Source organism: Hyla sarda, unplaced genomic scaffold (genome assembly GCF_029499605.1).
Source record: "Hyla sarda isolate aHylSar1 unplaced genomic scaffold, aHylSar1.hap1 scaffold_1544, whole genome shotgun sequence".
NCBI classification, from domain to species: Eukaryota; Metazoa; Chordata; class Amphibia; order Anura; family Hylidae; genus Hyla; species Hyla sarda.
The window spans coordinates 1-15,298 of record NW_026608180.1 but is presented as its reverse complement, the minus strand read 5'-3'; the positions used below and the strand labels follow the sequence as shown (position 1 = coordinate 15,298).

At 46.2% G+C, this 15,298-nt stretch overlaps 6 non-coding genes across 6 annotated transcripts; all 6 read right to left on the bottom strand.

The window, feature by feature from the left end:
- Positions 1–3,228: 3,228 nt before the first annotated feature.
- LOC130309965 (U2 spliceosomal RNA) lies at positions 3,229–3,419 on the bottom strand. Its single transcript, XR_008858533.1, has one exon. It is a non-coding gene; the product is annotated as a U2 spliceosomal RNA (small nuclear RNA).
- A 2,084-nt stretch (positions 3,420–5,503) lies between these two features.
- Positions 5,504–5,694, bottom strand: LOC130309964 (U2 spliceosomal RNA). The gene has a single exon (XR_008858532.1). It is a non-coding gene; the product is annotated as a U2 spliceosomal RNA (small nuclear RNA).
- A 2,092-nt stretch (positions 5,695–7,786) lies between these two features.
- On the bottom strand, positions 7,787–7,977 carry LOC130309994 (U2 spliceosomal RNA). Its single transcript, XR_008858560.1, has one exon. It is a non-coding gene; the product is annotated as a U2 spliceosomal RNA (small nuclear RNA).
- Positions 7,978–10,048: 2,071 nt separating this feature from the next.
- On the bottom strand, positions 10,049–10,239 carry LOC130309992 (U2 spliceosomal RNA). Its single transcript, XR_008858559.1, has one exon. It is a non-coding gene; the product is annotated as a U2 spliceosomal RNA (small nuclear RNA).
- Positions 10,240–12,299: 2,060 nt separating this feature from the next.
- On the bottom strand, positions 12,300–12,490 carry LOC130309987 (U2 spliceosomal RNA). Its single transcript, XR_008858555.1, has one exon. It is a non-coding gene; the product is annotated as a U2 spliceosomal RNA (small nuclear RNA).
- A 2,081-nt stretch (positions 12,491–14,571) lies between these two features.
- LOC130309975 (U2 spliceosomal RNA) lies at positions 14,572–14,762 on the bottom strand. Its single transcript, XR_008858543.1, has one exon. It is a non-coding gene; the product is annotated as a U2 spliceosomal RNA (small nuclear RNA).
- Positions 14,763–15,298: the final 536 nt, after the last annotated feature.

The window sequence follows — 15,298 nt, the reverse complement described above, 5'->3', positions numbered from 1 at the left end:
TTCTACATCCATCTCCTCTGTATCCCTTCTGGGCGGTCCAGGACCTTCAACTTCCATGAGAGGAGAACCCCTCACTTCTGTCTCAGGTCCCACGACCTTCCCCGGGGACACAATGCTTTTGGAGACATGAGCCACAGCAGGTATCACAGGAATTCCGGTAGCAGAAGACTCAGGCGTCACTTTCAGGGTGTGGGTCTTAGGCACAGGCACAGCATCCATGGAGCTCTTCCTCATCGAGGGACCAGCCGACGTAGCCACAATATTGGCCCAGGAGCGTTGAGGACAATCCTTAAAAGCGTGTCCTTTCTGCTTACACACATTACACAGAATCTCATTTTGACAGTCCAAAGTGGTGTGGCCTTTTTGGCCACATCTTTTGCAAATAACCACTTCCTCTTTGCAAGATTCTTGTGTATGACCATATTCATGGCATTTCCTGCAATAATACGGCATCCCAGGGTAGAATAAATAGCCACGTTTACGCCCAATTAAAAAATTTGCAGGTGGGCGACACAGACCTCCAATTCCTCTCACATCTTCTCTGAACTTAACAGCAAACTTATGCTTTCCAGTCCAAAAGTCCATTGCATTCATTATTTTATGAGAGTATTTGACTTCCGCACAATATTGGTTTAAAAATAAGACAATGTCTCTTATATCCACGTATGGATCGTGCATAGTAACCACCAGTGGAACATCGCCATTAGAATATAGAGCAATGAAAACAAGTCCTTTCATATCCTCCTCATTGGCAAGCTCCCGAACTTTCTCAAACATATGGTCACATGCAGATGCGGAAGTCAAGGTAAGAATGAAAAGTCCTTTACCTGGGTCTTTTAGGCAAAACACATCTTCTCTCTGAATGTGCAATAAATCCAGCATAATTCTCTTGACAAAAAATTCCAAAGTCATCTTCTCCTTTTTCTCCTCATCCACTTCAATACGGAAGGTGTTCTTAATCCGAGTTTCAGTATGCGCAGCAAACCTAAGGGTCGCCATGGGGGATCGCCTTCCCGTTCTTTGTAAGTCCTCCTCCTATAGCAGCATGAGGCTTAAGACGGCTAAAAAACCGCCGATGCCTCAAGGCCGAAGGTTCGACGAACTCCCCTTGACAAGATACAAGATCTTAGCCAAAAGGCCGAGAAGCGATAACCGTGAAAGGGGCGGGCCCAACAAGGTCCCCTTCATGGGCACTATCACTGCTTGCTGTCAGGGAGGCTGCCAGACAATTTTCCATGCACACTCTGGGCTGGGGGGCAGTCAACCACCAGTACACACAGCAGAACCTAAACCCATACCATTATTGCTAAGCAGCAAGACAGGGGCCCATTGCACTCCCACGGGGCCTTTTTAAATGCAATCCATAACCCGGATTTGCCAGGAACCCTTCTTACTCCTCCTACTTGCATGTGACACTGGGCTTAGGATCTGCATAGGAAACACACACACAAGCACACACCTACCTTTGTTGCCTGCAGATGCCTCCTTGGCTGTCCCCAAACGGTATCAAACCAACACCCACGGGAAGCTGTAAGCATAGAGGACATGCCTGCACCCCATTGGACTTACCTGTGTGGGTTAAATCCGGGTTATTTGACAACCTATGGCGGTGATGGTTCTGCTCAGGCAGAGCAGTGCTGATGCTCCTCATAAAGCTGTCGCTGCTGTGAAGGTTCTAGGTGACATCACAAATCCCTATGGTTACATACACAACAAAGCTGGGTTGTTGTTGTTTACACTCTGCAAGGCCTGTGGAAGTGAGTGACATCATAGCACTGTAGTTCTGAGGGTTCTAGATGGATGCAACAATCTCCTGTTGCTTCTATGAAGGCCATAATAGACGACATCACCAAACAGCTCCATAGTCACATACACAGCAAAGGAGAGATGTTGTTTACACCTAGTGATGTCAGTGGTATTGAGTGACATCACAGCACAGTGCTAAGGCTCCTGGGCCTGGACACAGCAGCGGCTGCAATATCTCAACGGAGAATACGTTTATATATATGTGTGTGTGTGCGCGTATATATATATATATATATATATATATATATATATATTTCTCCGCCGAAATCACTTTTAAACCCATTTCCACCTTTTTTTCCCTTCTCTTCCTCTTACTTTTTTTTCACGTTTTTTTACGTTTTTCTCCTTTTCGCCTCTTTTCTGGGCGTATTATTCTTCTTTTTCTTCTTTTTTTTCGTCTAATGCATACCCCATCAGTGCAGCAATGCTTATTCAATACCGCCAGCAGATGGAGACACTGGGGGATAATTTTCTAAGGATTTATACTGATTTTTCCTGTCTGAATTTGTCGCACAGAAAGTTGCAGGCCAAATATGTGTGACATTTCTGCGACTTTAGCTTCTAGAGCATTTTTACAACATTATACATAGGTGCTGAATACATAAAAAGCGACTGTTCAGCGACAGACAAGTCGCATCGGCTGAAAGTAGGCCAGAATGTCAGTCCATGTTGGAGCAGGTTTAGATACAGTCTAAAGTATAGATCTCAAAGTCTGTGCACAGAATTTAGCAAGGGCCTCGCACCTTCTGATGCATCAGGTAGGTGCACAATAGCATAGCCTAACCCTCTGTACTTTGGTCTATATTGATGCGGGACATAGACAGCCAGCTGATGACCAATCCATTAGTGCAATGGATGGCTGGAAGCATTTGTCTTTGCCTTTGCAATACCACAGAAGCAATGCATGGTCAATGTACAGCAATGACACACCTGTGTGAACAGCCAGGAGACCCCCCCCCCCCCCCATGTTATGTTACATAGTTACATAGTTAGTACGGTCGAAAAAAGACATATGTCCATCAAGTTCAACCAGGGAATTAAGGGGTAGGGGTGTGGCGCGATATTGGGGAAGGGATGAGATTTTATATTTCTTCATAAGCATTAATCTTATTTTGTCAATTAGGAACATTCAGCACCCACCCGCTATCAAGGCAGCTGCCTATCATGTCATGCCCTACCTGCACAGGTGTGCTGGCTACTCAAATGATCCAATTAAGGAGGCCATTTAGTCAGCAGCAGCAGAAGTCCTGTGCCTGGACGCTCCAACAGCGGCCAGACACAAGCAGAAGCAGCAGAAGCAGCAGCAGCAGCACCACCTTTTGTTTTTTGGCTGCAGCAGCAAGGCCCACAGGGCTGGCTAGCTGGCTAGCCAGCAAGCAGGTAGCAATGAAAGTAGGAATCTTTCTTTTTAACCCTGTAAGGGGGTGGTGCACTGTACCCGAAGATACTGCCATATCGGGTCAATGCATAGGGCGACGGAAGCAAGCTTCGAAATCGGCCCCCGTTCTCAAAAATCCATTTAATATATGGTCCCCAGATAGGGGACGTATCAGATATTAAACTGATAAGAACAGATACTACACTTGATCTTAGCCAAAAGGCCGAGAAGCGATAACCGTGAAAGGGGCGGGCCCAACAAGGTCCCCTTCATGGGCACTATCACTGCTTGCTGTCAGGGAGGCTGCCAGACAATTTTCCATGCACACTCTGGGCTGGGGGGCAGTCAACCACCAGTACACACAGCAGAACCTAAACCCATACCATTATTGCTAAGCAGCAAGACAGGGGCCCATTGCACTCCCACGGGGCCTTTTTAAATGCAATCCATAACCCGGATTTGCCAGGAACCCTTCTTACTCCTCCTACTTGCATGTGACACTGGGCTTAGGATCTGCATAGGAAACACACACACAAGCACACACCTACCTTTGTTGCCTGCAGATGCCTCCTTGGCTGTCCCCAAACGGTATCAAACCAACACCCACGGGAAGCTGTAAGCATAGAGGACATGCCTGCACCCCATTGGACTTACCTGTGTGGGTTAAATCCGGGTTATTTGACAACCTATGGCGGTGATGGTTCTGCTCAGGCAGAGCAGTGCTGATGCTCCTCATAAAGCTGTCGCTGCTGTGAAGGTTCTAGGTGACATCACAAATCCCTATGGTTACATACACAACAAAGCTGGGTTGTTGTTGTTTACACTCTGCAAGGCCTGTGGAAGTGAGTGACATCATAGCACTGTAGTTCTGAGGGTTCTAGATGGATGCAACAATCTCCTGTTGCTTCTATGAAGGCCATAATAGACGACATCACCAAACAGCTCCATAGTCACATACACAGCAAAGGAGAGATGTTGTTTACACCTAGTGATGTCAGTGGTATTGAGTGACATCACAGCACAGTGCTAAGGCTCCTGGGCCTGGACACAGCAGCGGCTGCAATATCTCAACGGAGAATACGTTTATATATATGTGTGTGTGTGCGCGTATATATATATATATATATATATATATATATATATATATATATATTCTCCGCCGAAATCACTTTTAAACCCATTTCCACCTTTTTTTCCCTTCTCTTCCTCTTACTTTTTTTTCACGTTTTTTTACGTTTTTCTCCTTTTCGCCTCTTTTCTGGGCGTATTATTCTTCTTTTTCTTCTTTTTTTTCGTCTAATGCATACCCCATCAGTGCAGCAATGCTTATTCAATACCGCCAGCAGATGGAGACACTGGGGGATAATTTTCTAAGGATTTATACTGATTTTTCCTGTCTGAATTTGTCGCACAGAAAGTTGCAGGCCAAATATGTGTGACATTTCTGCGACTTTAGCTTCTAGAGCATTTTTACAACATTATACATAGGTGCTGAATACATAAAAAGCGACTGTTCAGCGACAGACAAGTCGCATCGGCTGAAAGTAGGCCAGAATGTCAGTCCATGTTGGAGCAGGTTTAGATACAGTCTAAAGTATAGATCTCAAAGTCTGTGCACAGAATTTAGCAAGGGCCTCGCACCTTCTGATGCATCAGGTAGGTGCACAATAGCATAGCCTAACCCTCTGTACTTTGGTCTATATTGATGCGGGACATAGACAGCCAGCTGATGACCAATCCATTAGTGCAATGGATGGCTGGAAGCATTTGTCTTTGCCTTTGCAATACCACAGAAGCAATGCATGGTCAATGTACAGCAATGACACACCTGTGTGAACAGCCAGGAGACCCCCCCCCCCCCCATGTTATGTTACATAGTTACATAGTTAGTACGGTCGAAAAAAGACATATGTCCATCAAGTTCAACCAGGGAATTAAGGGGTAGGGGTGTGGCGCGATATTGGGGAAGGGATGAGATTTTATATTTCTTCATAAGCATTAATCTTATTTTGTCAATTAGGAACATTCAGCACCCACCCGCTATCAAGGCAGCTGCCTATCATGTCATGCCCTACCTGCACAGGTGTGCTGGCTACTCAAATGATCCAATTAAGGAGGCCATTTAGTCAGCAGCAGCAGAAGTCCTGTGCCTGGACGCTCCAACAGCGGCCAGACACAAGCAGAAGCAGCAGAAGCAGCAGCAGCAGCACCACCTTTTGTTTTTTGGCTGCAGCAGCAAGGCCCACAGGGCTGGCTAGCTGGCTAGCCAGCAAGCAGGTAGCAATGAAAGTAGGAATCTTTCTTTTTAACCCTGTAAGGGGGTGGTGCACTGTACCCGAAGATACTGCCATATCGGGTCAATGCATAGGGCGACGGAAGCAAGCTTCGAAATCGGCCCCCGTTCTCAAAAATCCATTTAATATATGGTCCCCAGATAGGGGACGTATCAGATATTAAACTGATAAGAACAGATACTACACTTGATCTTAGCCAAAAGGCCGAGAAGCGATAACCGTGAAAGGGGCGGGCCCAACAAGGTCCCCTTCATGGGCACTATCACTGCTTGCTGTCAGGGAGGCTGCCAGACAATTTTCCATGCACACTCTGGGCTGGGGGGCAGTCAACCACCAGTACACACAGCAGAACCTAAACCCATACCATTATTGCTAAGCAGCAAGACAGGGGCCCATTGCACTCCCACGGGGCCTTTTTAAATGCAATCCATAACCCGGATTTGCCAGGAACCCTTCTTACTCCTCCTACTTGCATGTGACACTGGGCTTAGGATCTGCATAGGAAACACACACACAAGCACACACCTACCTTTGTTGCCTGCAGATGCCTCCTTGGCTGTCCCCAAACGGTATCAAACCAACACCCACGGGAAGCTGTAAGCATAGAGGACATGCCTGCACCCCATTGGACTTACCTGTGTGGGTTAAATCCGGGTTATTTGACAACCTATGGCGGTGATGGTTCTGCTCAGGCAGAGCAGTGCTGATGCTCCTCATAAAGCTGTCGCTGCTGTGAAGGTTCTAGGTGACATCACAAATCCCTATGGTTACATACACAACAAAGCTGGGTTGTTGTTGTTTACACTCTGCAAGGCCTGTGGAAGTGAGTGACATCATAGCACTGTAGTTCTGAGGGTTCTAGATGGATGCAACAATCTCCTGTTGCTTCTATGAAGGCCATAATAGACGACATCACCAAACAGCTCCATAGTCACATACACAGCAAAGGAGAGATGTTGTTTACACCTAGTGATGTCAGTGGTATTGAGTGACATCACAGCACAGTGCTAAGGCTCCTGGGCCTGGACACAGCAGCGGCTGCAATATCTCAACGGAGAATACGTTTATATATATGTGTGTGTGTGCGCGTATATATATATATATATATATATATATATATATATATATATATATATATTTCTCCGCCGAAATCACTTTTAAACCCATTTCCACCTTTTTTTCCCTTCTCTTCCTCTTACTTTTTTTTCACGTTTTTTTACGTTTTTCTCCTTTTCGCCTCTTTTCTGGGCGTATTATTCTTCTTTTTCTTCTTTTTTTTCGTCTAATGCATACCCCATCAGTGCAGCAATGCTTATTCAATACCGCCAGCAGATGGAGACACTGGGGGATAATTTTCTAAGGATTTATACTGATTTTTCCTGTCTGAATTTGTCGCACAGAAAGTTGCAGGCCAAATATGTGTGACATTTCTGCGACTTTAGCTTCTAGAGCATTTTTACAACATTATACATAGGTGCTGAATACATAAAAAGCGACTGTTCAGCGACAGACAAGTCGCATCGGCTGAAAGTAGGCCAGAATGTCAGTCCATGTTGGAGCAGGTTTAGATACAGTCTAAAGTATAGATCTCAAAGTCTGTGCACAGAATTTAGCAAGGGCCTCGCACCTTCTGATGCATCAGGTAGGTGCACAATAGCATAGCCTAACCCTCTGTACTTTGGTCTATATTGATGCGGGACATAGACAGCCAGCTGATGACCAATCCATTAGTGCAATGGATGGCTGGAAGCATTTGTCTTTGCGTTTGCAATACCACAGAAGCAATGCATGGTCAATGTACAGCAATGACACACCTGTGTGAACAGCCAGGAGACCCCCCCCCCCCCCCCCATGTTATGTTACATAGTTACATAGTTAGTACGGTCGAAAAAAGACATATGTCCATCAAGTTCAACCAGGGAATTAAGGGGTAGGGGTGTGGCGCGATATTGGGGAAGGGATGAGATTTTATATTTCTTCATAAGCATTAATCTTATTTTGTCAATTAGGAACATTCAGCACCCACCCGCTATCAAGGCAGCTGCCTATCATGTCATGCCCTACCTGCACAGGTGTGCTGGCTACTCAAATGATCCAATTAAGGAGGCCATTTAGTCAGCAGCAGCAGAAGTCCTGTGCCTGGACGCTCCAACAGCGGCCAGACACAAGCAGAAGCAGCAGAAGCAGCAGCAGCAGCACCACCTTTTGTTTTTTGGCTGCAGCAGCAAGGCCCACAGGGCTGGCTAGCTGGCTAGCCAGCAAGCAGGTAGCAATGAAAGTAGGAATCTTTCTTTTTAACCCTGTAAGGGGGTGGTGCACTGTACCCGAAGATACTGCCATATCGGGTCAATGCATAGGGCGACGGAAGCAAGCTTCGAAATCGGCCCCCGTTCTCAAAAATCCATTTAATATATGGTCCCCAGATAGGGGACGTATCAGATATTAAACTGATAAGAACAGATACTACACTTGATCTTAGCCAAAAGGCCGAGAAGCGATAACCGTGAAAGGGGCGGGCCCAACAAGGTCCCCTTCATGGGCACTATCACTGCTTGCTGTCAGGGAGGCTGCCAGACAATTTTCCATGCACACTCTGGGCTGGGGGGCAGTCAACCACCAGTACACACAGCAGAACCTAAACCCATACCATTATTGCTAAGCAGCAAGACAGGGGCCCATTGCACTCCCACGGGGCCTTTTTAAATGCAATCCATAACCCGGATTTGCCAGGAACCCTTCTTACTCCTCCTACTTGCATGTGACACTGGGCTTAGGATCTGCATAGGAAACACACACACAAGCACACACCTACCTTTGTTGCCTGCAGATGCCTCCTTGGCTGTCCCCAAACGGTATCAAACCAACACCCACGGGAAGCTGTAAGCATAGAGGACATGCCTGCACCCCATTGGACTTACCTGTGTGGGTTAAATCCGGGTTATTTGACAACCTATGGCGGTGATGGTTCTGCTCAGGCAGAGCAGTGCTGATGCTCCTCATAAAGCTGTCGCTGCTGTGAAGGTTCTAGGTGACATCACAAATCCCTATGGTTACATACACAACAAAGCTGGGTTGTTGTTGTTTACACTCTGCAAGGCCTGTGGAAGTGAGTGACATCATAGCACTGTAGTTCTGAGGGTTCTAGATGGATGCAACAATCTCCTGTTGCTTCTATGAAGGCCATAATAGACGACATCACCAAACAGCTCCATAGTCACATACACAGCAAAGGAGAGATGTTGTTTACACCTAGTGATGTCAGTGGTATTGAGTGACATCACAGCACAGTGCTAAGGCTCCTGGGCCTGGACACAGCAGCGGCTGCAATATCTCAACGGAGAATACGTTTATATATATGTGTGTGTGTGCGCGTATATATATATATATATATATATATATATATATATATATATATATTTCTCCGCCGAAATCACTTTTAAACCCATTTCCACCTTTTTTTCCCTTCTCTTCCTCTTACTTTTTTTTCACGTTTTTTTACGTTTTTCTCCTTTTCGCCTCTTTTCTGGGCGTATTATTCTTCTTTTTCTTCTTTTTTTTCGTCTAATGCATACCCCATCAGTGCAGCAATGCTTATTCAATACCGCCAGCAGATGGAGACACTGGGGGATAATTTTCTAAGGATTTATACTGATTTTTCCTGTCTGAATTTGTCGCACAGAAAGTTGCAGGCCAAATATGTGTGACATTTCTGCGACTTTAGCTTCTAGAGCATTTTTACAACATTATACATAGGTGCTGAATACATAAAAAGCGACTGTTCAGCGACAGACAAGTCGCATCGGCTGAAAGTAGGCCAGAATGTCAGTCCATGTTGGAGCAGGTTTAGATACAGTCTAAAGTATAGATCTCAAAGTCTGTGCACAGAATTTAGCAAGGGCCTCGCACCTTCTGATGCATCAGGTAGGTGCACAATAGCATAGCCTAACCCTCTGTACTTTGGTCTATATTGATGCGGGACATAGACAGCCAGCTGATGACCAATCCATTAGTGCAATGGATGGCTGGAAGCATTTGTCTTTGCCTTTGCAATACCACAGAAGCAATGCATGGTCAATGTACAGCAATGACACACCTGTGTGAACAGCCAGGAGACCCCCCCCCCCCCCCATGTTATGTTACATAGTTACATAGTTAGTACGGTCGAAAAAAGACATATGTCCATCAAGTTCAACCAGGGAATTAAGGGGTAGGGGTGTGGCGCGATATTGGGGAAGGGATGAGATTTTATATTTCTTCATAAGCATTAATCTTATTTTGTCAATTAGGAACATTCAGCACCCACCCGCTATCAAGGCAGCTGCCTATCATGTCATGCCCTACCTGCACAGGTGTGCTGGCTACTCAAATGATCCAATTAAGGAGGCCATTTAGTCAGCAGCAGCAGAAGTCCTGTGCCTGGACGCTCCAACAGCGGCCAGACACAAGCAGAAGCAGCAGCACCACCTTTTGTTTTTTGGCTGCAGCAGCAAGGCCCACAGGGCTGGCTAGCTGGCTAGCCAGCAAGCAGGTAGCAATGAAAGTAGGAATCTTTCTTTTTAACCCTGTAAGGGGGTGGTGCACTGTACCCGAAGATACTGCCATATCGGGTCAATGCATAGGGCGACGGAAGCAAGCTTCGAAATCGGCCCCCGTTCTCAAAAATCCATTTAATATATGGTCCCCAGATAGGGGACGTATCAGATATTAAACTGATAAGAACAGATACTACACTTGATCTTAGCCAAAAGGCCGAGAAGCGATAACCGTGAAAGGGGCGGGCCCAACAAGGTCCCCTTCATGGGCACTATCACTGCTTGCTGTCAGGGAGGCTGCCAGACAATTTTCCATGCACACTCTGGGCTGGGGGGCAGTCAACCACCAGTACACACAGCAGAACCTAAACCCATACCATTATTGCTAAGCAGCAAGACAGGGGCCCATTGCACTCCCACGGGGCCTTTTTAAATGCAATCCATAACCCGGATTTGCCAGGAACCCTTCTTACTCCTCCTACTTGCATGTGACACTGGGCTTAGGATCTGCATAGGAAACACACACACAAGCACACACCTACCTTTGTTGCCTGCAGATGCCTCCTTGGCTGTCCCCAAACGGTATCAAACCAACACCCACGGGAAGCTGTAAGCATAGAGGACATGCCTGCACCCCATTGGACTTACCTGTGTGGGTTAAATCCGGGTTATTTGACAACCTATGGCGGTGATGGTTCTGCTCAGGCAGAGCAGTGCTGATGCTCCTCATAAAGCTGTCGCTGCTGTGAAGGTTCTAGGTGACATCACAAATCCCTATGGTTACATACACAACAAAGCTGGGTTGTTGTTGTTTACACTCTGCAAGGCCTGTGGAAGTGAGTGACATCATAGCACTGTAGTTCTGAGGGTTCTAGATGGATGCAACAATCTCCTGTTGCTTCTATGAAGGCCATAATAGACGACATCACCAAACAGCTCCATAGTCACATACACAGCAAAGGAGAGATGTTGTTTACACCTAGTGATGTCAGTGGTATTGAGTGACATCACAGCACAGTGCTAAGGCTCCTGGGCCTGGACACAGCAGCGGCTGCAATATCTCAACGGAGAATACGTTTATATATATGTGTGTGTGTGCGCGTATATATATATATATATATATATATATATATATATTTCTCCGCCGAAATCACTTTTAAACCCATTTCCACCTTTTTTTCCCTTCTCTTCCTCTTACTTTTTTTTCACGTTTTTTTACGTTTTTCTCCTTTTCGCCTCTTTTCTGGGCGTATTATTCTTCTTTTTCTTCTTTTTTTTCGTCTAATGCATACCCCATCAGTGCAGCAATGCTTATTCAATACCGCCAGCAGATGGAGACACTGGGGGATAATTTTCTAAGGATTTATACTGATTTTTCCTGTCTGAATTTGTCGCACAGAAAGTTGCAGGCCAAATATGTGTGACATTTCTGCGACTTTAGCTTCTAGAGCATTTTTACAACATTATACATAGGTGCTGAATACATAAAAAGCGACTGTTCAGCGACAGACAAGTCGCATCGGCTGAAAGTAGGCCAGAATGTCAGTCCATGTTGGAGCAGGTTTAGATACAGTCTAAAGTATAGATCTCAAAGTCTGTGCACAGAATTTAGCAAGGGCCTCGCACCTTCTGATGCATCAGGTAGGTGCACAATAGCATAGCCTAACCCTCTGTACTTTGGTCTATATTGATGCGGGACATAGACAGCCAGCTGATGACCAATCCATTAGTGCAATGGATGGCTGGAAGCATTTGTCTTTGCCTTTGCAATACCACAGAAGCAATGCATGGTCAATGTACAGCAATGACACACCTGTGTGAACAGCCAGGAGACCCCCCCCATGTTATGTTACATAGTTACATAGTTAGTACGGTCGAAAAAAGACATATGTCCATCAAGTTCAACCAGGGAATTAAGGGGTAGGGGTGTGGCGCGATATTGGGGAAGGGATGAGATTTTATATTTCTTCATAAGCATTAATCTTATTTTGTCAATTAGGAACATTCAGCACCCACCCGCTATCAAGGCAGCTGCCTATCATGTCATGCCCTACCTGCACAGGTGTGCTGGCTACTCAAATGATCCAATTAAGGAGGCCATTTAGTCAGCAGCAGCAGAAGTCCTGTGCCTGGACGCTCCAACAGCGGCCAGACACAAGCAGAAGCAGCAGCAGCAGCACCACCTTTTGTTTTTTGGCTGCAGCAGCAAGGCCCACAGGGCTGGCTAGCTGGCTAGCCAGCAAGCAGGTAGCAATGAAAGTAGGAATCTTTCTTTTTAACCCTGTAAGGGGGTGGTGCACTGTACCCGAAGATACTGCCATATCGGGTCAATGCATAGGGCGACGGAAGCAAGCTTCGAAATCGGCCCCCGTTCTCAAAAATCCATTTAATATATGGTCCCCAGATAGGGGACGTATCAGATATTAAACTGATAAGAACAGATACTACACTTGATCTTAGCCAAAAGGCCGAGAAGCGATAACCGTGAAAGGGGCGAGCCCAACAAGGTCCCCTTCATGGGCACTATCACTGCTTGCTGTCAGGGAGGCTGCCAGACAATTTTCCATGCACACTCTGGGCTGGGGGGCAGTCAACCACCAGTACACACAGCAGAACCTAAACCCATACCATTATTGCTAAGCAGCAAGACAGGGGCCCATTGCACTCCCACGGGGCCTTTTTAAATGCAATCCATAACCCGGATTTGCCAGGAACCCTTCTTACTCCTCCTACTTGCATGTGACACTGGGCTTAGGATCTGCATAGGAAACACACACACAAGCACACACCTACCTTTGTTGCCTGCAGATGCCTCCTTGGCTGTCCCCAAACGGTATCAAACCAACACCCACGGGAAGCTGTAAGCATAGAGGACATGCCTGCACCCCATTGGACTTACCTGTGTGGGTTAAATCCGGGTTATTTGACAACCTATGGCGGTGATGGTTCTGCTCAGGCAGAGCAGTGCTGATGCTCCTCATAAAGCTGTCGCTGCTGTGAAGGTTCTAGGTGACATCACAAATCCCTATGGTTACATACACAACAAAGCTGGGTTGTTGTTGTTTACACTCTGCAAGGCCTGTGGAAGTGAGTGACATCATAGCACTGTAGTTCTGAGGGTTCTAGATGGATGCAACAATCTCCTGTTGCTTCTATGAAGGCCATAATAGACGACATCACCAAACAGCTCCATAGTCACATACACAGCAAAGGAGAGATGTTGTTTACACCTAGTGATGTCAGTGGTATTGAGTGACATCACAGCACAGTGCTAAGGCTCCTGGGCCTGGACACAGCAGCGGCTGCAATATCTCAACGGAGAATACGTTTATATATATGTGTGTGTGTGCGCGTGTATATATATATATATATATATATATATATATATATATATATATATATATATATTTCTCCGCCGAAATCACTTTTAAACCCATTTCCACCTTTTTTTCCCTTCTCTTCCTCTTACTTTTTTTTCACGTTTTTTTACGTTTTTCTCCTTTTCGCCTCTTTTCTGGGCGTATTATTCTTCTTTTTCTTCTTTTTTTTCGTCTAATGCATACCCCATCAGTGCAGCAATGCTTATTCAATACCGCCAGCAGATGGAGACACTGGGGGATAATTTTCTAAGGATTTATACTGATTTTTCCTGTCTGAATTTGTCGCACAGAAAGTTGCAGGCCAAATATGTGTGACATTTCTGCGACTTTAGCTTCTAGAGCATTTTTACAACATTATACATAGGTGCTGAATACATAAAAAGCGACTGTTCAGCGACAGACAAGTCGCATCGGCTGAAAGTAGGCCAGAATGTCAGTCCATGTTGGAGCAGGTTTAGATACAGTCTAAAGTATAGATCTCAAAGTCTGTGCACAGAATTTAGCAAGGGCCTCGCACCTTCTGATGCATCAGGTAGGTGCACAATAGCATAGCCTAACCCTCTGTACTTTGGTCTATATTGATGCGGGACATAGACAGCCAGCTGATGACCAATCCATTAGTGCAATGGATGGCTGGAAGCATTTGTCTTTGCCTTTGCAATACCACAGAAGCAATGCATGGTCAATGTACAGCAATGACACACCTGTGTGAACAGCCAGGAGACCCCCCCCCATGTTATGTTACATAGTTACATAGTTAGTACGGTCGAAAAAAGACATATGTCCATCAAGTTCAACCAGGGAATTAAGGGGTAGGGGTGTGGCGCGATATTGGGGAAGGGATGAGATTTTATATTTCTTCATAAGCATTAATCTTATTTTGTCAATTAGGAACATTCAGCACCCACCCGCTATCAAGGCAGCTGCCTATCATGTCATGCCCTACCTGCACAGGTGTGCTGGCTACTCAAATGATCCAATTAAGGAGGCCATTTAGTCAGCAGCAGCAGAAGTCCTGTGCCTGGACGCTCCAACAGCGGCCAGACACAAGCAGAAGCAGCAGCAGCAGCACCACCTTTTGTTTTTTGGCTGCAGCAGCAAGGCCCACAGGGCTGGCTAGCTGGCTAGCCAGCAAGCAGGTAGCAATGAAAGTAGGAATCTTTCTTTTTAACCCTGTAAGGGGGTGGTGCACTGTACCCGAAGATACTGCCATATCGGGTCAATGCATAGGGCGACGGAAGCAAGCTTCGAAATCGGCCCCCGTTCTCAAAAATCCATTTAATATATGGTCCCCAGATAGGGGACGTATCAGATATTAAACTGATAAGAACAGATACTACACTTGATCTTAGCCAAAAGGCCGAGAAGCGATAACCGTGAAAGGGGCGGGCCCAACAAGGTCCCCTTCATGGGCACTATCACTGCTTGCTGTCAGGGAGGCTGCCAGACAATTTTCCATGCACACTCTGGGCTGGGGGGCAGTCAACCACCAGTACACACAGCAGAACCTAAACCCATACCATTATTGCTAAGCAGCAAGACAGGGGCCCATTGCACTCCCACGGGGCCTTTTTAAATGCAATCCATAACCCGGATTTGCCAGGAACCCTTCTTACTCCTCCTACTTGCATGTGACACTGGGCTTAGGATCTGCATAGGAAACACACACACAAGCACACACCTACCTTTGTTGCCTGCAGATGCCTCCTTGGCTGTCCCCAAACGGTATCAAACCAACACCCACGGGAAGCTGTAAGCATAGAGGACATGCCTGCACCCCATTGGACTTACCTGTGTGGGTTAAATCCGGGTTATTTGACAACCTATGGCGGTGATGGTTCTGCTCAGGCAGAGCAGTGCTGATGCTCCTCATAAAGCTGTCGCTGCTGTGAAGGTTCTAGGTGACAT